Source organism: Anabrus simplex, chromosome 1, assembly GCF_040414725.1.
Source record: "Anabrus simplex isolate iqAnaSimp1 chromosome 1, ASM4041472v1, whole genome shotgun sequence".
NCBI classification, from domain to species: Eukaryota; Metazoa; Arthropoda; class Insecta; order Orthoptera; family Tettigoniidae; genus Anabrus; species Anabrus simplex.
Window position 1 is genome coordinate 1,614,644,732 of NC_090265.1, and position 23,214 is coordinate 1,614,667,945.

Genomic DNA, 23,214 nt, shown 5'->3' on the forward strand with positions numbered 1-23,214 from the left:
AGCGGCGAGAATAGGAAATGTGCCGGCTGCCGGAGCCTGTCGCACTCCTCTGAGGCAATGATAAGTGACTGACAGATGAAATGTTAATGGAGAGTGTTGCTGGAATGAAAGATGGCAGGGAAACGCGGAGTACCCGGAGAAAAACAGTTGTAGGGATATCTGTTAGAAATGTGGATGGTGAGAATGGTTATGGTTATAATTTCAATAGTAGAGTGAGTGTGAGTGATCGTACATGTGATAATTTTTTTTGCTAGTGGCTTTACGTCGCACCGACACAGATAGGTCTTATGGCGACGATGGGATAGGAAAGGTCTAGGAGTTGGAAGGAAGCGGCCGTGGCCTCAATTAAGGCACAGCCCCAGCATTTGCCTGGTGTGAAAATGGGAAACCACGGAAAACTATCTTCAGGCCTGTCGACAGTGGGATTCGAACCCACTATCTCCCGGATGCAAGCTCACAGACGCGCGCCTCTAACCACACGACCAACTCGTCCGGTACAGGTGATAATAGTAGTGTGAATGAGCTAGAGGTAATTGAAGAGGGTATGTTTGATAACCTAAAGTTTTGTTCATGAAGGTTGACAATGAATGATTTTGTGGGAAGTTATGTGGATGTGTTGCGAACGTTTAAGGAAAGTATGGAAAGGCTTGTGAGACGAAATTAATTAAATGCAAGCGTGTGTATTTAATGTCGTATCTAATGCTGAAAGTCATATGGTAGATTTGAATGGTGATGAATGACATAAATGTGAGACATGAAATTCAAAATCAAATTTTCTTCGTAGGTAAAATTTTTAGAGAGGAAAAGAATACGAAATAGGCCCATTTATCATTTTTATGCCCCTTTTCTTATGTTCGTCAATGTACATTTTAAAAATAGTATCTTATTGTTGATTTGAACTTGGTTGAACTTCCAGCGATAGTCTTGGTTTTCAGTGCCGTGTCTTTATATTTATTGCTAGAGAAAACTAGACTATAGGAGTATTGGTATTACTAAGCTACTTACATTCGTTCATTATATAAAGGCAAAATTATCCTATAGGTCTATACGAGAAATCTCGTACGTGTCACAAACCTGCTTACACAGAAATGTGTCGTATGTCATGGATAGAAACTGAAACCCAACGACGAATGACTCGGGAAACAAAATATATTGCAATAGATAGTGATGATGAGATGTCCGGCTCCATGGCTAAATGGTTAGCGTGCTGGCCTTTGGTCACAGGGATCCCGGGTTCGATTCCTGGCAGGTTCGGGAATTTTAACCATAACTGGTTAATTCTTCCGGCACGGGGACAGGGTGTATGTGCCGTCTTCATCACCATTTCATACGACGTGTAGGTCGCCTACAGGAGTCAGATCAAAAGATCTGCACCAGGCCTATACGGAAGCACACACCATTTTATAGGCCTATATTATGATGAAATTATTTACGGTGCTCTGCCTGCTGTCATTTCTTGATGGATACAGTACTTTTGCATCCATCTCTTGGCACAGGCCAGAGCAAAGTGTAGCTTCCTCTGAAGTCCCAGTCTCATCCATGGCTGTGACAATATGGAAGCTGCTGGGGTATGGGTGGTGCTGATTAATGACATTCAGAGCACAACCAGTGTGTCTCATTGTCATGAAAGGTGTTGCTCATAGGGTTAGTTGTGCTACAATAGCACTGTCTGGCCCAGTGAGGAAAGCAATGGCAAACTACCTCACTCCTCATCTTGCCTAGTACGCCTCAGTTTGGTACTGCCATTGGTTTTTGTAGTTTCCCTATAACTGCATAGCCTTTGGTGATGCTATTTGAGGATCCAACCAGCCTCTGGGCTGATGACCTAACAGACAGACATTTACGGTGCTAAACATCAAGGTTTCTTCACCCTCCAAATTATGTGAGTTATCGTACAAGATACTCTAAAGAATTAGTGTATATTTATACTTACTAGTCGATCCGTGCTGCTCCGTAGAATTCCATATAAATAGATCAGATAACTTGTCTTGATATGCCTGTTGTAGTCATATATTTTGCCTTCCTTTTTCACTAGCTTTATGAACATTTAATACCGGTACATAATGAATAATTCATTCGTAATATAGTTTGTAACAATTTCTTCCATACAATATTGACCATGCTTCGACCATTCGGCCATATCTGGATCTTAACATTTTCAAACGATCTTGCTCGTGGTACTACATCATGCATTTGGCAGTGACTAAATACTGGTTCGGGTAGGTAGACTACCCACTGCAAGATTTTTTGTCCCTACGCTTTATTATTGATCATACACAAGTCTAGTCGACTTGATACCTTCCCGTCAGTACGTAGACTATTTTCTATTAACATCACGTAAGTTACTAGTAACGTTCTGCCATCTGTTCAGTATATTTAGAAGCTGGGGAAGGTCAGAGAATCAGAGTAATCTAGTAGAGAACAGTATTCTTCCATAATCAGTGGAAGTGTATACGCTCTGGCTTGACTTGACAGGTAGAAATCAAACATGACTGCATGCAGTCGCTTTACTAAGGATGAAAATCACATATCAAAATATTAATGAAAGTGTTAGTCGGTTAGCAACCTGCTAAGTACAGAACGTATTGCGAGTTACGATAAACCTTCGCCTGCAATTATTAGAGTGATCATTTAATGATTTGTTTTTGTCATTGCGCCAAGTAGGCAGAATTTAAGAGACCTATCAATGTTTCGTGATTTACCGGAGGGTAATTCCGGAAGGAATACAACAATAATGAAGCAAATCGGTCCAGTAGAACGGATGGATGGATTTGCCTATCTGTTTTAGTAAAATCATTTAATATATAGATTGTTGTTGGCTGTTGTTGGCGTACTCGGTTCACCCGGAAGGACGTGGGTTCGATTCGCCGTCAGGAAGTCCGGCTCCATGGCTAAGTGGTTAGCGTGCTGTCTTTTGGTCATATGAGTCCTGGGTTCGATTCCCGGTACGGGGACTGGGTGTATGTGTCGTCTTCATCACAGTTGCATCCTCATAACGACGCGCAGGTCCTTTACGAGCGTCAAATCAAAAGTCCTGCACCAGGCCTCTCCGGAGGCTACAAGGCATTTCATTTGCCGCCAGGAAGTAAAAATTATAAGAGACGAGATTTCCCTGTGTGTAGAGTTAACCACTTTTACACACCAAGTGCCGTGGGTACAGATAGTGGAAGTCGTTACCTTCCAATCTTTCAAGTGCCTTCATGCCCTGTACAGGGATGACTTAGGTTTTGGTTGCTGTCATGAAAAACCTACTTATATGTGTGCTAAATAGAAAAGTCTGTTAAGGAACACTGAACATACAAAGGCCGAAAATTTGTTGGTATTGTCCAAAATTCAGTTAAGGTGTATGTATGTATGTATGTAATGTATGTATGTATGTATGTATGTATGTATGTATGTATGTATGTATGTATGTATGTATGTATGTATGTATGTATGTATGTATGTATGTATGTATGTATGTATGTATGTATGTATGTATTGCAACCTTTCCACCCCTCGCCATTTGCCGCATAGAACCAAATGACTGCATGATAATCCCTAAAAAGTCGGGATACCGCCATATAGCACCATACGCCAAAGCGCCTGATGGAAAGGGACCTTTTTAGTCTAGAGTCAAATGCCACCTCATCAGGAAGGAACAGCAAAAAAATTTTCACAATGATGGGTGAGCAAATGCTCTTCCGACCGTGCAAGGGTCTACTGCACCCTTCCGTTCCATAGAATCAAACCACCGTCCTCCCAAGGCCATGGTGCGTTCGCGGCAGAAGATCAAAGAAAATAACACATAACTAGCTTAAAGGCATAAATGAACGGAAGGAAACCTGGGATACAATGTTATTCGGCAAAATGACAGGCAGACAAAAGTTTAAATACCTATTTATTGAGCCTTGATAAAACAAATTAATTAAAGGTTGATCCTGAATATTTATAGTATATCAGTGTTGAATATGCAATGTCCAACGGACTAAATACAAATTGTAAAGTGTCAAAAAAAATTTATTTCTCCTTTACCTCTTTCTTCTTCCCGACATGATGATAAATATTACATTATAATTTGTATAACATACTTTTTTAAAAAAAATCAGAAATATCCTTATAAATGCGACGGTTATCATTAATAACTTTCTTCACTATCAGAAGAAGCAATTATTTATACAACAAATTAAATTGAAGATAACTTGAAGTGGTCACCTAGCTAAATTAATTATATTACAAAAATAAACAAAGATTTAATGAATGCTAGTCGATATAATCCTAATCACAATAAAATGACTGATGTCGGGTCCAGAAATCGAACCCACATCCCAATGAATCCAATGACAAAAATTACGAAAATAAAACTCGATTTGTCAACCACATAAAGAGTGAAACACGACTAAAAGAATGTATAAAAAAGGAAAATATGTACACAATATATGAAAAGAAACAATAACAATATACACATGCAATTGGCTGTATATAAAAAAAATATGTGACAACAAAAATCCATGGTGTCTCAGAACTCGAACCGATGATATCCAAGATGGCATCGACAAACGGGACAAAAAACTGCCTTTCTTAGTTAATCATAGGGTCAACAAATAAATAATAATACTGGCGTTCCAGTTAGTTAAATATTATAATAAGATCATACATGGAAAAGTAAAAGAATCCTTTAAACAATAATCGGTGTCGCACTGCCTTCATTCTAAGTGGAATAGCTCGAACAATACAGCATACAGTAATCCTCTACAAGGGGCAAGCCTTCTTCACTCTCCCCTCATCGTAAATCTCTGGACGTCAAAGCCCTAGCAAATAATGGCCCGGTGTGGCAGAAATATCCTTTCAACATCTCAAGGTGAAAGCAAATCGTTTCCCTTGGAACACATATTTGTTAAATAATCTTATTTCATTATATATTCTCATATCATATTTCCAAAGCTCCACTGGCTTATAAATTCACTGTCCTGCCACAATTATATAATACAATACTAATCCACTGTTCATTGTCTCATATTCACATCCATCAACTCAGAATGACCGGCTTCGATTCCATCCGATTACAGAATACAGCCTAGGTTTTCCTACATTTTAAAATCAAATCAATAAAATCAAATATGGATTTTAAACATATCCATAATGTTATTCTCATCTCTAGAAAGGGAAAATATTCGACATTAAAGGAAAACGCTAATCTCAATAGGAGAGCGTCTGTTCGATGTCTAGGCATGTCACAAGTTACGCATATAATTAATACAGCCATCTACAAATATATTATCATGCAAATTACGTGAAAATAAGAGTGCCTTGCTATCCTAATGTTAACAGTCGATAATCCATTTTTACAAGCATAATCACCATGCATTATCATAATAAGCTTGGATATCACGTAAATAAATTATACAAAATTACGGTTTGGGTCAGTGCCAAAACAAATCTACTTTCTATTACTTTTACCTAATCTAAGCACTCTCAAACTAACTAATATTTTATCATCACGTCAAATACATGCATTACGTTAATTATATATATATATTTAAGCCCATGGAGTAGACTATTAATTCCATGAAATGAACATAAATGAATACGAAGACCACTCACAAGTTCTCTCTCTAATTAAAAAAATACATGCAATTTACATGTCTAACCTAATTTACGTGATCTGCATAATGAATAACCGCGCATTTATTAAAAAATTATTTCATTTTAGTACTTATCATCATGTCGTAACAATCCAAGGTTCGGGTCCCGGGTAAGACCCTCATCTTCATCTTTTAAGCTTCCATGGTGTTGACGTTGGTCACGGGTTCATGTCCGTTGCTACTCCCGCTGAGCACGTTCATAATCCAATGGTTATCTTCTACACTTATAACAGTTTTTATGAGATTAAGACTTGTTGCGTCACTTTAACACAAAACATACAATTATTACACTATAATAAAAATACTTGTTGCATCACTTATTAAGTTACAATTATACCGTTCTTGCGATCACATAACTTCAACCTTTTTTAAAATACTATTGTTTGTAGACAATTACAATATTCTCGAAGATATAAACTGTACATTTACAGTCTGAAACACTAAATAGATCAGAACACCATCAAACCGTGGTTCTGCTTTTGATCCTTCGCGTGAAGTGGATACTGTTGTCATCGTCGCGATTCCTTTTATAAACTTTCCCCCTTCCATGCAAGAGACAGTGGATAATCCCCACTACTTTTTTTAATAAATAGTTCCACGTGTCGTATGACATCGGTAATACACTCAAACGTGTGACTCAGATTCTTAAGTAGTCTGGTTATGTGCGGAACCTGAAATGTTCGGCCATTTATTTAAAATTAATTATCAAAATAATGCCCCTACAGTGTCTTCCATGAGGGTGCTGCGTACAAGGGACGCTTAGCGTGTTATATAATGCAACGATTGCGTATTCTTCCACACGTTAATATATTATAAAGAATTGGAATTTTGGCAGATGTCTATAATGAAATCATATAACATCCCGAGGTTTCCCATATTAAATATTATGCATGTCTCGAAATCTCATCATACAAATGCAACTCGCGAGCTGGCAACATCGTGTTCGGCCATTTTTTTAACGGGCGAAGGTATCATTATCGATTTTTCTGGCTTGAGATTTTCTTCTCTCTCTCTCTATCTGTGTATCCTTTTAGTTAAGACGGAGTGGTGTTTAGCAGGTTACAAAGGTTGTGTAAGCATGTGCAACCTAATGCAACTTTTTGTAACAAGTACGAGGAAGCTTTACAAAGGTTTTTCACTGCCAAATAATTAATAAATAAATATGTACATGACCGATAAGGTCACAGTATGTATGTATGTATGTATGTATGTATGTATGTATGTATGTATGTATGTATGTATGTATGTATGTATGTATGTATGTATGTATGTATGTATGTATATATATTTAGTCCTCAGCCCGAAGGCTGGTTGGATCCTCAACAGTTCCGCCATCAGCTGTCATAGATGGCCTAGGCATCACTGAAGAGGCGTACTAGGGAAAGGAGGAGTGAGGTAGTTTCCCGTTGCTTTCCTCACCGAGCCAGAAGTTGCTATTACACATCAGTCTTCCAAGCCCACTGAAATGCATGCACCAACTGACCCTATGAGCAATATTTTCACACCATTCATAGTAGGGACTGGCTGCAGAAGAAACGGCATTACTAGCATTACTCATACCTCAGTCACTTTCATTTTGTCAAAGCCAAGGATAAAGCTGAGACAGATCAATGAAAGTAACAAAATTGCTCTAGCCCATACCAGAAGACATAGTGCACTGTAAACAATAGGTCCCGCCAGCAAGGCATCTCAGTTAACGTAACGGAGGATAATACTGTAATTTTGCGAGGTTGCCGAGGTTATCGTCATCATTAGCTCGACAGTACTTTGTGGGCCTTGACCTTCTTCAAAATTTATAACTATTCCTCTCTTATTTAGAGCCCGGTTCTTCCAGGATCCGAATGTCTTTCTTCACACATTCACCCCACCTCAGCTTATGTCTTCCAATTGTCCTTTTCCTTCTGGTATGGTACTGAAGATCTTCTTGACCAATCTGTTTTCGTTCAATAAACAGTCCATACGCAACCCATTCCAGCCTTCTGACTTTTATGGCTGTAACAATGTCTGGTTCAGTAAACAAGTCATAAAGTTCAAGTTGTATCTTCCCTTTCAACTGAACCATTTCCTTGCAAATACGCTAAAAGGCTTTCATCAGAGTTGCTGAGGTCATGGTTGTACTGAATTCTGTTAAACTTCGTGCTTTAAGGCATGAGGATAGTAAGTTTTCAGCTGGAGGGTGTGAGAAAAGCTGGCTTGAATTAACGCACTCTCCGCCCTCAATCTTTTATTAATTTGCAGTACGACGCGAGAGTACATGTGGATGGTTATAGGAACCAGAAATTTGGTCTGATGATCTTTTGAGTAGTTCACTGAATGTTAAGTATGAATTTTCCTCCTTTTAGGTGTCGTTCCATGGTGCAGCAATTTGAAAGAACCCGGGACTTGGTGACAAATACTGGCAGACATCATACCAATTGCACTTTCCTCAAAAGTCGGTAAGTAATCAAGTTATTTCTTTAGTATGAGTGTTTCTTGCTTCTAATATGAAAGGCTGAGTGTTACATCTTCTATCCATATCATAGTTGTACTTAATTGGGTTGAAATTCGTGCTTTTAGGCATGTGGATGGTAAAATTTCAGCTGGAGTGTGTGGGGGAAGCTGGCTGAAAGCTGTAAAAGGGAACGATGTTTGTCTGCGGGTTTATTCCACCGTAACTCGGGAACAGCTGTAGATATGTCAATGAAATTTGATGTACGTTTATGGGCATTCTGAAATCGAACACTAGGCTTTATAGGATATAACCGTCCAGGCTGCTCCAGCCATACTTCACTTCGGTCTAGTGTCCTATTTGTTGATTCACTCCTTCCTGGGTTGTTCTGACTCACCAAGGTCTCTGCTGTCTCCGCCACCTGACCGCTGACACCGCAGTCCCGTCTTCTCTCTTCCTTCTCCGCACTGATGTCGCCCTGCTCTCGATTTCTGCAACTCATTTCCTCCTCACATTTTTCCATCCTCAGCAGTTCCTCCTGTGCCCACGATCGCGACCAATTTTTGCCTGAAGTCACCAGACTCGCAATCCCTGCGCTCTAGCCCGCCACATATGCCGCTTATAGATATCCAAACGCATCCTGTCTTCTTTCTCTATCTCAGCTTTCAAATAAATGTTCGATCCTCTCAAATTTCAAGCATTCCTCAGAATTATATCGGCCATGAGGGTTCAAATTAATCTTAACTTCTCCGGTCTATGTCCCTTGTTCCTTCCTACTATATATATATCATCTACTGTATATCCACTTCAGAGACGTTTATCTTCATTTTATTCGAAACTATGTCCACCACTTTCAATTCTAACTCCACTTTTGATTCTATTCCTTCCTCTGCCTGGTGTGAAAATGGGAAACCACGGAAAACCATCTTCAGGGCTGTCGACAGTGGGATTCGAACCCACTATCTCCCGGATGCGAGCTCACAGCTGCGCGCCTCTAACCGCACGGCCAACTCGTCCGGTACATACATACATTAATTTTTTTCTTCTTGATTCGTTCCTCGCTACCGTGACTTCTCTCTTCATTGTTGTCAATTCCTCTTCCAGTACCAACACCTTCTTTTTCAAGCTCCCTACCTCATCTTCTATTTCCGCTAACTTGTCATTTACCCCTCCAATTTCTTCTTTTATAAACATTTTTAAGTCCTTCATCTCCTTCAGTTGGGTTGCCCGGTGTACCTGCATCATTTCCTTTATTTCTTCTCCTTTTCTCGCTTTCTTCACCACCAGGCGCGGTTCTGCCTTTAGGTCACATGGTCACGTGCCCCTCCACCGATTAAAACTATTATAAATCAGAACTACATTATGCACGATTACTGTCACGACCACCTTCAGTGAGTTCAAGAGGCTATGATTTACCATGGTTGTTCTTGTTCTAGCAGCCCTGGACTAAACTAGGCAACATAGTAAAGGTCTAATCCTGGATGGGACCGACTCGTTCTTATACCTGAACAGCATCCCCTCATTCTGTGAGCTGCGAGGGGTGAAGGGGGTTATGGCAAATTCTATTGACCCGGTCACAGTATTTCTACGACGTGACACTTCAGCGCTAGTTCGTATTTTGAACTTACTTCTCCTACAGCCGACTAGATAGCACCCAGCTACACTTTCTTATCGGCACATGTATTATTAACGCGCGCAAAAGTAGTGTTTGTAGCAAACCTGTTATTAGATTAATCGTGTCCATCGATGTCGATGTTCATTGTAAGTCTGAAAAGTGTGTGAAGATTAGTGTGATGTATCTGAGTGTATTCCTGTGCGAGCATAAGTGTTTTTAAAATGAATCAAGTGAGCTACTTACAAACAAAATCTCTTAATTACGAAAACAGATTATTAGCTAAAGAAATGGGCTGACCAAGACCAGGGCTTAGCATAAATCGTTCAAAGATAAAAATAGAACCTACGATCGCAGTTTTATATACAAGAAATAAAAAGGGAAGATTAATTTAATTGATTTAATTGATTCCTAGTGTTCCTAGTATGTTGAATGTGCCCCACTCATTTTTATAATCACGAGCCGCCACTGTTCACCACTCTCTTGATCTCTTCAAGCTCCTTCCAAACGAACGGTCCCTGGTTTGGAGCCGGGTTCTTTTCTATACCTCCTACCACCAGCAACGTCGCAATAACCGTCGCACACAACATAATCGCCAACAATCCTTTATAACCACTCATTTATCTCCCTCTCTCAGCTCCATATTTCTTCAAACACCACCCTACACCATGCCATTTTCCAGTTCTTAACCTGTTTTGCTGTAGCGTTACTCCCACATTGCACTCCTCAGCTCACTCACACGTCCGCACTTCCCGATATCAAATTTTAATAGAGCATGATAATTCTCTCTCCCATGGCGTGTACTTAAATCTGCGTATTGGTACATCTACTTCAGGCCTTACCTAACCTGCTGAAAACTACCAAATAGGTAGAAACTGCGCCTAGGTTCATCAATCACTCCACTGATTCTAAAATAGCTAACTATATTTTGAATAATATCCGTGCATGAGCATTTCATCAACATACCAAAATATACATACAATACTATTTTTTTGCTATTTGTTTTTTACGTCGCATCGACACAAATAGGTCTTATGGCGACGATGGAACAGGAAAGGCCTAGTAATGGGAAGGAAGCGGCCGTGGCCTTAATTAAGGTACAGCCCCAGCATTTGCCTGGTGTGAAAATGGGAAACCACGGAAAACCATCTTCAGGGCTGTCGACAGTGGGATTCGAACCCACCAGCTCCCGGATGCGAGCTCACAGCTGCGCGCCCCTAATCTCACTATCGAAAACTATCCTCCTCCATTCGTCACACATGACCCCGCCACCGAAGCCGGCTTATACGTACAGCTTCGTCCTTTGAGTGCATTCCTAACTTACCCTTTATTTCCTCATTCCGAGTATTCTCCAGCCATTGTTCCTACCTGTTTTCGATAGTTCATACACACACCCTCGCACTGTATTCAGAAGTAAGGGATAGAGAGAGTGATGTTACCCTCTTGAGCTCCCCTTCATCTTGGTTTAAGATGACCACGTTTTGTAACTGTTTTTCTTCCTTTCCGTAGTGCATTAATTTATCCTTATATGAGTCACCTCAGTAGTTTGGGAATAGTCCCTGTTTCGTCGGCCAAGCGCCTTTTAGGTTTTCAAATCTGTGGAGCTCAGTCTTCGACTCCATTTAAATTATACTCGGGCCGTTTATTTAACCTGTTCTTTTTCACTAAGGCCCTGTAGGTTGGGTACTAGATACCTCTGCGTAATTAGATTTCTCTTTGTAAATAGTGCCTTGTGAGGCCAGTGATTATTAGAGTTTCATGCAATGTTGCCTTGAGTATGCTTGGAAAACTGAGAGCACATTAGCTCTTTTTCAAGTGTTATAAAAGTGCCTCTGGGAGGCTTGATATTTAAATTACGGAGCAAGTGCTCCATGTATTAGGGGATTTCTGCCCTTGTAAAATTGTGCTCTTTTGTAAATTTGAGCTAGGAGCTCAGGAAGAGGAAAGTGAGGGCTTGCAGCCCACCACCAATTTTGTCGTTCAGAGACTTGTTTAATGTTGGCTACTTGTACCTGTAAATTGTGAAATTTTGAATTTTGAAAATATAACCTTCAGTAATTTTGACATGGAAGTTAGACCCATTCACCCCGGTACCTTCTTTCACCTCTGCGATCCACGATAAACCCCGGAACAATAATAATAATAATAATAATAATAATAATAATAATAATAATAATAATGATGATGATGACGACAATATCCCTTACTTCTGAATACAGTGCGAGGGTGTGTGTATGAACTATCGAAAACTATCCTCCTCCATTCGTCACACATGACCCCGCCACCGAAGCCGGCTTATACGTACAGCTTCGTCCTTTGAGTGCATTCCTAACTTACCCTTTATTTCCTCATTCCGAGTATTCTCCAGCCATTGTTCCTACCTGTTTGTACCAACAATAATTTTCGCTACTTCATGTCTGTTACTTCTAGCTTATGAATAAAATATCATGAATCTACCCAGCTATCACTGCCATAAAGCAAAGCTGGTCTGAAAACAATTAATTTAGTCTTGGAAAGGCTAATTTTTATACCATACTCATTGCACCTATTTTCACTTCCTTCTTATAGAATACTGTTGATCGCAACTGTGAGCTCTCTGCGTTAGCTTTACTGCACCTTGATTTATTTAATCTCACTTACTATACGGTACTACCATCCTGGGAGAAAACACATCCTAAATACTTGAAATTATCTACCTGTTCCAGCTTTGTATTCCCAATCTGACATTCACATCTCTTGGATTTCTTATCTACTGACATCAATTTAGTCTTCGAAAGGCTAATTATAGTACCATACTCATTGCACGTATTTTCAAGTTCCAATATATTAGACTGCAGGCTTTCGGCACAATCTGCCATTAAAACCAAGTCATCAGCATATGCCAGAATCCTTGCTACATTTCCACCTAATTGAATCCCTCCCTGCTAGTTTATACATTTCAGCAGATGATCCATGTAAACTACGAACAACAAAGATGAAAGATTACAGCCTTGCCTAACACCTGTAAGTACCCAGAACCAAGAACTCATTCTACTGTCAATTCTCACTGCAGCCCAGTTGACAATATAATGCTTTTGATTGATTTTAATAATCTACCCTTAATCCCTTAGTCCCCCATTACGGTGAACATCTTTTTCCTCACTACCCTATCATATGCTTTCTCTAGATCTACGAGACATAAACACAACTGTCTATTCTTCTCGTAACATTTTTCATTTACCTGGCGCATAATTAAAATCTGATGCTGTCAGTCCCTCTGTGATCTGAAACCACACTGGTTTTCATTCAACTTCGATATGTGTAGCTGGGGCAAGAATTGATCGGTGCAGCTGCGTCCATGTCTGAATCCAGCTTGTTCAGGAGGAGTAACAGCTTCAGTGAACGGAGCTATTCTGGTTAGGAGGATTCGTTCAAGAAGCTTGAATATGAAACTGAGCAGTGCTATTGGTCGATAAATTTTGGGGCTGCCCTCAGTTTGCCAGGTTTGAGAATGGCTATAACTTTTGACAGTTTGAATTGTCTGGGCAATCTGTTCTCTTGGAATATGTAAGTGAAAAGAGAAGTGAGTCAGTATATACAATGTGGGCCCATGTTCTTAATAAATTCATTGTAGATGTTGTCGGGACCAGCAGCCTTACCGATTTTCAGTTGTTTAATTGCATTTTCTACTTCCACTGTGGAAAAGGGTCTGGAAAGCGGCTCGTATGCTGATCATTGCAGACTGAACTTAACCATCTGGCTGATTTCATGAATGTTGGAAATAACTATCATCTTGACCATTGCTGTCTTTATAACTAGTGATCTCTCTCTCTTAGTTGATGTACTTTTCCGTTGTTACAAAAATATGGAATATAACGACATGACAATCATTCTGCATCGTTACGTTCTTTTAACACTAAAACTATTTACATTACTCACAACTATCCGTGTGGTCTACTAACCAATAAAAGTATGTATGAGTCCAGCCGCAATCATTACGTCTTTAACAGATCTGCACTGTATAACTCTAACACCCTGATGGTCCCTCAGACAACCAGAACTGAGGCCATCTAATAGTTAAATCAAAATCTCAATTGTGGGTGCGTGACAAATGAGTCCCATCATTTTCCCTTACCTTTCGATAAATTCGCCTCAACACACATTAACAATCTACTGCCACAACAACTAACTGTGTCAAGATTTCGCCGTAATAAACTCTTCCACATCTCAGCAACCATGAATCCAGTATACAAAATACCACCTCTATCACTTACGAGGTTTACATAATATTGTTGCTTCATTCGACTCTCTTAATCTTCCAGACAGTCGTCTGATAACGGGCTCGAAGTATTCTGAAAATATCTCACCCTTCCGGCTAGCGGTTTGTCAGTCATTCCGTAACACCTGTCATTTTTCTACCTGCGGTGAATCTGCATGGAACAAGCCAGTTTATAATATACTCATATATCTCTCATAAAATCTAGCCTTCTTATTTATTTATTTACTCGTGTCAGAAGCATACTTAATCATAGAGTTACAAATAAAATATAATTAAACTATTTACAAAAATTAGCAGACAAAGGAAATTGACCAAATTTACTGTGCATCTAGATGGCGTTTTTCCAAAACTGAGTCACACCTAGGGCGTTGTCAACAGCAAGCATTAAATCTTGCTCTGAGCATGAAAATGGGCAGCGAGGACATTGATGCATATAGTTCACTGTTTGTTCTTACCGCCGTCGCACTTGCTGTCCTCTGATGTGAAGCCTCATAACTTAAGTGAGGACTTAGCCCTGCCGACACCAGTTCTTAATCGGTTAAGGGACCTCCAGACACTCCAGTCTTCCTTGTAACCAGCCGGAAGTTGTTCACGCGGCTCCATCCATTCTTGCTGCTTAGATTTCCACAAGGAAAGTCTTGCTGTATCAGGTGGTCCTTTCAAGGGCTTTGATGTCTGGAGGAAAATTTCCTGGATTTCAGCCTAGATTGAGATTTTTGATGACCAAACAGCGGGTGAGCTTCAGTGTTCTCAACCTTCAGTCGTTCTTGATCGGCAGCGACTTCTCGACGAATACTTGGGAGGTGCAACGCCAGCAAGACAGTATAGTTTCTCAACAGGTGTAGGTTTCAGGCATCTTGTGATTAATCTACAAGCTTCATTCAAGTCAGGGTCCACAGTGTTGGCATGGGATGATCTATACCACATAGGGGATGTGTATTCTGCAGCAGAGTAACACAGAGCCAATGCAGTGATTCTAAGAACTTGTGGCTTTGCACCCCAGTTTGTACCTCTCAGCTTCCTCAGGATGTTGTTTCTGACACTGACTTGGTGTTTGATATTGGAACAGTGTTTTCTGAAAGTGAAGGAGGGGTTCAGCGTTACCCCTAGGTACTTTAGGGTGAAAGAATGTTCCAAGGGGGGTTCCATTCCAGGAGACATGTAATTTCCTTGTTGCCTCTCTGTTCTTGAGGTGAAAAGCACAAAGCAGAGATAGACTATGGAAGTGCGGCTTAAGGCTCGGCATCAAAATCTACGCTGAGCCTTTTGGACAGTATTCACCATAGTGGAGTAAGGCTGGCAACGGGAGCTTTCCGTACTAGCCCCATTCCCAGCTTACTCGCTGAAGTGGGAGTTCCACCTTTACGGATAAGGAGGCAGCAGTTACTTCTCACGTACGCTGCCAAAATTCGTGAAATGCCGCTACATCCAAGCTATCAATGCATCTATCGTACCCAATACCACCAGAGGTGCCAAGACCGGCCGAATGCCACACGGCTGGTTGGGTTTCGGATTGATAGCTTGTGTCATGATTTCAATATCAATATCGGTGGTTGTCTTGAACAAACGCTTAGCGAGGTACCTCCGTGGTTGGTTCCGCGACCGGATATACGTCTAGATCTGCTCCGTGGACCCAAGGAGAACACGGATTCCTCCGTTTATCGGAGGTATTTCCAGGACTTCGTTCACCAATATCCGGCTGCGAGACTTATCTTCACGGATGGTTCTAAAATCGGAGATAATGTTGGTTGCTCTTTCGTCATTGATGATATGAGCACGAAGATCTCGCTCCCTAAAGTATGTAGCGTGTATACTGCAGAGCTTTACGCCATTTTAGAGGCCCTGCAGTTTGCACTGTGTGACGAAAGAAGCCACTTTCTTATGTGTACCGATTCGTTAAGCTCTCTGCAGTCTACTGAAACCTGTTTCTCGCAGCACCCACTGGTACAGCAGATACATGACCTTCTAGCCAGGTTAGGGGATGCTGGCACCAGAATCACTTTCGCGTGGCTTCCAAGCCACGTTGCGATTGCGGGAAACGAACTTGCGGATGAAGCTGCCAAAGAAGCTGTACTTTTACCTCCAAAACCAGTCAATGTACCTGCTAAGGATATTTGTTCTCAGCTACGTCGAACGATCTTGGCGTCCTGGGAATCGGAGTGGCTAGATATCCGAACTTCCAACAAGCTGAGAACAATTAAGACAACAACTACCGTGTGGCGGTCCTCTTTCCGACCTTCACGGAGAGAGGCCATAGTACTATGCAGGCTGAGGATAGGTCATTCACGATCCACGCACTCTTATCTCCTAAAGAGGGAAGACCCCCCAGTGTGTTCTTGTGGTGCCGACTTCACCGTGGCCCACATCCTCACAGAGTGCGCCAATCTCTCTGGCCTAAGACGGAGCCTCGGCCTGCAGGAAACACTCGAACGCATACTAGCCGATGACGCGACTACTGCTGAGCTCGTCATCCGCTTTATGTGCGACAGTGGACTTATCAAGGGTATATAAATTACAAGTGCACTGTTACTCAGGGAACGTACGTTCCCTTTTGATTCGTTAGTAATCCTTTCGGCCTAGTTCTATAATTGTTTTTTTGTTTTATTTTGTACTGTTTGTTCAGAGAGGATGATTACCTCGTTGTACTTCCTCTTAAAACAAAAATCACCACCACCACCACCACAGTCTTGGTGTGGGATGATCTATACCACATAGGGGATGTGTATTCTGCAGCAGAGTAACACAGAGCCAGTGCAGTGATTCTAAGAACTTGTGGCTTTGCACCCCAGTTTGTACCTCTTAGCTTCCTCAGGATGTTGTTTCTGGCACTGACTTTGTGTTTGATATTGGAACAGTGTTTTCTGAAAGTGAAGGAGCGGTTCAGCGTTACCCCTAGTTACTTTGGGGTGAAAGAATGTTCCAAGGGGGTTCCATTCCAGGAGACATGTAATTTCCTTGTTGCCTCTCTGTTCTTGAGGTGGAAAGCACAAAGCAGAGATTTCCATGGATTCGGCTTTAGGTCGTTAGCCTTGTAATATGTGCCTGTAACACAGAGCCAATGCAGTGGTTCTAAGAACTTATGGCTTTGCACCTCAGTTTGTAACTCTCAGCTTCCTCAGGATGTTGTTTCTGGCACTGACTTGGTGTTTGATATTGGAACAGTGTTTTCTGAAAGTGAAGGAACGGTCCAGCGTTATCCGTAGGTACTTTGTGGTGAAAGAATGTTCCAAGGGGGTTTCCATTCCAGGAGACATGTAATTTCCTTGTTGCCTCTCTGTTCTTGAGGTGGAAAGCACAAAGCAGAGATTTCGATGGATTCGGCTTTATGTGGTTAGTCTTGTAATATGTGCCTAATTCCTTCAGAGCGCTGTCAACAGTGATTTCTACCTCTTCAAAAGTTGCACTCTGGCAGGCTAGTGCAAGGTCGTCTGCATATATGAAACTTCTTGTTTTGTTAGGGAGTGGTTGGTCGTTGATATAAATATTAAATAGCCTTCTGAGATCACATTATTCCTAAAACCAAACAATTCTTGATCCTTGGACATTGAACATACCTCCCACGGCATTCCAACACATTATTTCCTCGGAACATTTCCTCCTCCCGGCATTATAACACATTATTTTCTCGGGGTATTACATCTTCCCGTCATCAACATATCCTGAGTTCGATTCTCCCTCGGGTCATTTCTATCCTGGAATCTAACTAAACTCATTTATTTTAACATTATCTCTGCTGGTTCGTCCTTTCCCATCATGGCTATTGGATGCCTATATGATTTCAGATTAATTTCATATACAATGTTACATGGCCTAACTTGATCTCATTTATATATTTTGTCATTTTAAATTTGCGGCTTATTTCATGGATTAATCATCGTATTGAACCTACGTAATTTTTGAAACAAACTTCTAGCAAACATCAAACATCAAACTTTAAATGATAGGAAAATCACGCCGATCTTGACTTAATTTAGACATTAGGCTATATCTCTACCCGATACCCACCAAAAACCAAAATTTTCCAACACTCAACTATATTTTACATTGTACTTTGACACGGAATCTTGACACGCAAATTCTCTAAGGACAGACTGGCGTTAAACTTATCTGTACCCGATACCTTCTTTAGTCCGATTTAACATAATCGTCTGAAATTTTGGGATTTCAACATAAAATGTCAGTAGACTTCTCATAATATCTCTGTGCTACACAGCACATATTTAAACCAGAGCAAAGTAAAACAACGGACTATCGGCCTGAAACTTTGGCCCTTATTTACATATAACCTAACGATGCAAAATAAAGATCCACCGGGCGAGTTGGCTGTACGATTAGGGGCACGCAGCTGTGAGCTCGCATCCGGGAGATAGTGGGTTCGAATCCTACTGTCGGCAGCCCTGAAGATGGTTCTCCGTCGTTTCCCATTTTAACACCAGGAAAATGCTGGGGCTGTACCTTAATTAAGGCCATGGCCGCTTCCTTCCAACTCCTAGGCCTTTCCTATTCCATCGTCGCCATAAGACTTATCTGTTTCGGTGCGACGTAAAGCCACTAGAAAAAACACTTTAAATAATACAAATCATGTCACCTTCCTGGATTTCTGCTGAACAAGGGCATGTTCGCAGGCATTGCCATACGCCGTACGCCCAATTAAGGCTTAAACACCATGTTGATAGCACTATACGAACTTCACACATTTCTCTCGGAAATTCTTAATTAATTAACAACATCATTTAATTTTATTTTATTACATTATACACACTTAACAAATGTATGTGAATCTTCGAGTTTCTAACACGTTTCTTCTTGAATACTTTTACTTTTATATAATACTAGCTGATGTACCCTGCTTCGCTACGGAATTCTAGTGTACACGTTATGAGCAAGATTATGTTACATTGCATAGCTCTTAGCGTTATCCTAGATGCGTGACGGGGAAGTCACCAAACATCTTTTCTCATATGAAGACTGAGTTAGGGAATTTTCACTGTATTGGTAGACCTGCTTGCATACCATCAGTCCCAATCAGGTTGGAGAGTTTTCATTATAATGGTAGACACTCACTCTCCACCTGCCTTTTTACATCCTCAGAAAGACTGTCTTAGGGGTTTTCCCAACTGAAATGAACATACATTACAATGACGTCAGTAGGAACGGCGCGATTAAAAGCAATGCTTTCATACGAAATCCTCGATCAAATGAAACACCACACATTTTCTCACTTTTAACGAACAGGACTACACTGCCGATCTAACAGTTCAAAGTTCCAGAGCTGGAATGACCAAGCCGCAGACAGCCGTGATTCGTGAACACTCTTCGTTCTTTTTTCGGCGGGGAGAGGCTCGAATATTGGAGACTCCCAGGGCAAAAACTATGCCCTTTTACTAATCTGTTTCCTAGGAGTACCCGATGAGTCTGAAAATATCAATTCACTACACTGGCGGCGGAAATATCTATCTGACTTGGAGTCATTTTTCCTCCAAGCCAGCCGGGCTGAGTGGATCAGACGGTTAAGGCGCTGGCCTTCTAACCCCAACTTGGCAGGTTCGATCCTGGCTCAGTACGGTGGTATTTGAAGGTGCTCAAATACGACAGCCCCGTGTCGGTAGATTTACTGGCACGTAAAAGAACTCCTGCGGGACTAAATTCCGGCACCTCGGCGTCTCCGAAGACCTTAAAAAGTAGTTAGTGGGACGTAAAGCAAATAACATTAATTATTAATTCCTCCAAGCCAGATGAGAAACCCCCTCTTCACTGATAATTTGGAATAAAATGAATGTAAAATTTAATAAAAGTGAAGAGGAAGAAGCTTTTCTTAAGAAACGGCACTTTTCAGGGTTGTAATTTGAGTTATTTAGTGAATTGTGGCGCTATTATTTTGAATAGGCCTAAATTGTTATTCTAGACCAGGCCATACTACTACTACTACTACTACTACTACTACTAAGTCAGCCTCTGCTTCAAGTATGCACACTGCTCATTCAAAACAGCGCGTCAGAGTAGGGATCGAATAACTGGAGTACTATGAAGAACCAGTGTGTTCCGTACCAACTGTATCAGAAAATGTATGAACCAGAGGAATGGAATGTTAAAGAAGGAAGTTTTCTAACTCCCCGGCTATTTCCCGCCAATATTCTGTCAGGCTATTATACTCGGTACGCAACAGTAATCCCATCTATCGGAGTTGAGAGGCAGCATAAGAGACAAATAACATAACAACAAACAATGGTCAATTGAATGTTATTGTTGAGCGATATTGTAAGCCTTCACATTATTAGTTTTCTTCCTACTCTGAAATACCACTCATCAGTCGGTACGGTAAAACTGAATAAAACATAACTGATCGGAAATTGTATTCTCTGTAACTTTTATTATGTAGTAATTTTCGATACGACCGAAAACATACGTATTTAAAAATTATATTTTAGGTGCCTTCCCCTAAACTACAATTTCATTGAGGGTGAATAAAATTGTTTATAGCTTAGACTATATTTTCTTATTCCCCGACTCTATATACCGATTTTCATTAAATTCTGTTAACCCATTTTCTCGTAGCTCGGCGTCGATATGGACTTAGCAACAAAAATACAAATTCATGAATCTCTGTGTTATCATAGCCGGTACGGTAAAATGTATAAGACATAAATGGTCGGAAATTTAATTCTTTATAACCTTGGTTATGTAGTATTTATCGATACGACCACTAATAATATAAATATTTGAGAATATCTTCTTAGACCTTCCCCTAAACTACCATTTCATTCAGCGTGAATAAAATTATTTATACTCTAGATTGCAGTGGCTCGTTCTCCAACGTTGTATACCAGTTTTCAATGAGATAGGACCACTAATGATGTAAATATTTAAGAATTAAATTTTAGGCCTTCCCCTCATGTCACTCAGCGTGAATAAAATTATTTATATCCTAGATTGTAGCGACTTATTACCGACTTTGCATACCAATTTTTTATTAAGATAGGACCACTAATAACATAAATATTTGAAAATTAAATTTTAGGCTTTCCCCTAAACTACCATTTCTATCAGCGTGAATAAAATTATTTATGGCTTTGATTGTAGCGACTTATTCTCCGACTTTGCATACCGATTTTCATTAAATTATCTTTAGCCGTTTTCTAGTGATGCGTGTACAGACAGACAGACAGACAGATAGACAGACAGACATTGCGGAAAAGTAAAAAAGTGCGTTTTCTTGTTACTGTGGACATGACCGATACAGAAATACCATTCTTTTCAAATTCTGAGCAATGTACAGACGAAACTCTTATTATATATATATTTACATGAATATTCACATGGATATGAGTATTTATTTTATTTCACACCCCACTTGTTCTTACCATAGACTGGTATTTCACGCTTACCAATAACCAATCTTGAATGTTCAATTTGCCACCTCACATGAATAATTGGCCCAGAGCGACACAGACCTGGACTCGCGTATCACCAAAGAAGGAATGAATCTTCCTCTGTCGTCACCCTTAGTATATCTGCGTTATTCGCGCGCGTAAGGTGGTAAGAAGATTGCGTCACATTACACAACTGCATTATCCCACGGGTCTCATCTCTGGTGTTGGTATCGCTAATGTTCAGAAAAAATCGAGGAATATGAATCTCATGACTTCATAATTTTAATTTGCCTGTAAATGGTCTAAAACTCTGTAGCGTGGGTTGAATAAATATTTTCCCCCTCCATGACGACATACACTTGTAGCTTCGAATCTTCCCACGATCTAGCACAATCTTCCCATTTCTGGCCAGAAAAGATTTGATTACATGACAATTCCTTTCAATTTACTAGACGTTCCACTGTGCCAGTCCAAGTTTTAATTTACATCTGGACAATTATCGTATTTTAGAAATTAGCCACGAGTATGGCCGACTTCATCCGAAATTCTCCCCTAGGATCGTATACATCTGGATTCCTTTCCTGCCCAAGGAGATTGCAATTTAACTTCAGCGCTCTTGTCTCATGGGTACGAAACACGAAGAAGAAACAGAGTGCTCATCAAGTAACGGAGAAATGGGTACTCCTTTAACTACAACGTATCTCGCGGCTAGGTTGGCTAGTAAATTTAGGTATCCCTTTGATAGCTGTGAATGATGGGTTCAATAGTGCGAGTATCTTACGTAGATACGGGTCTAGTACATGGTCTTGCGATTGACAACGTGCTATAGAGAATGTATATTTATTCTTCACGAGGACATCTATTGTTCGACTCCACTCTCATCGCAATTACAGTGATTGAAGGGTGTGTTTGATGTAATTATACGTGGTGCAGAGGTATGGAGGTCCATTGGTAGATTGCGTTTAGCGGGCATAGCGGCCATACCTTCCCCAGAGTACCGCCTTGATGTAATCGAGGACACAAATAATGTATTCAATGCGTGAAGAATCTTCTCAAAGTCGCATAATACCTATGTAGCATGTTTCTCGTCTTACAGAAAACAATGCAACAATTGACGCCATTCCACTGCTCCAGGGCCCCTGGATGTTTTATATATATTCTCTATCTGAATTAAGGACTATACAACTCTGTGTAAAAGAATAATAATAATAATAATAATAATAATAATAATAATAATAATAATAATAATGCTGGGCCTAGTAGCTCAGACGGTATCCTGAGCTCAAGGTGGTGGGTTAGATCTTGCCTCAGTCCGGAGGTACAGTATTTGACGGTGCTGAGCCTAATAATGGTAGATTAACCGGCACGTAACAGAATTTCCGCGGGAAAAACACCAGCACCTCGGCGCCTCCAAAAACCGTAAAAGAAGTTAGTGGAACGTAAAACCAATAACATTATTATAATTTGCAGTTTCCTCTTATATTGTAAGCGTCGAGGTGCTGGAATGTTGTCCCACGGGAGTTCTTTTACGTGATGGTAAAATTACTAAACGAGGCTACTATATTTGAACACTTTCAAAAACCAGCGAACTGACTCGGGTTCGAACCCGCCAACTTGGGCTCAGAAAGCCGACTACCGCCTGAGTCATTCGGTCCGGCAAGAGTATGAATTTTGAATGACTTGTACTAGATTTATAGCACGTGTAAAATCGACTTACTCATAAATCTGTTTTAGTTCAGTGGGATATACTGCAAGATCACCACACACTCCCTGTATATTACTTGCTTTTTGTTTAAAGTCACAGAGTTTACAATGAGCAATTAGAGAATTTAATCACTGCTTTTTACAAGAGGCAGTTGATATGGGATTTTTTTAAGTGTCACATTGAAATACACCTGATCGGAACCTCAAACATTCCATTT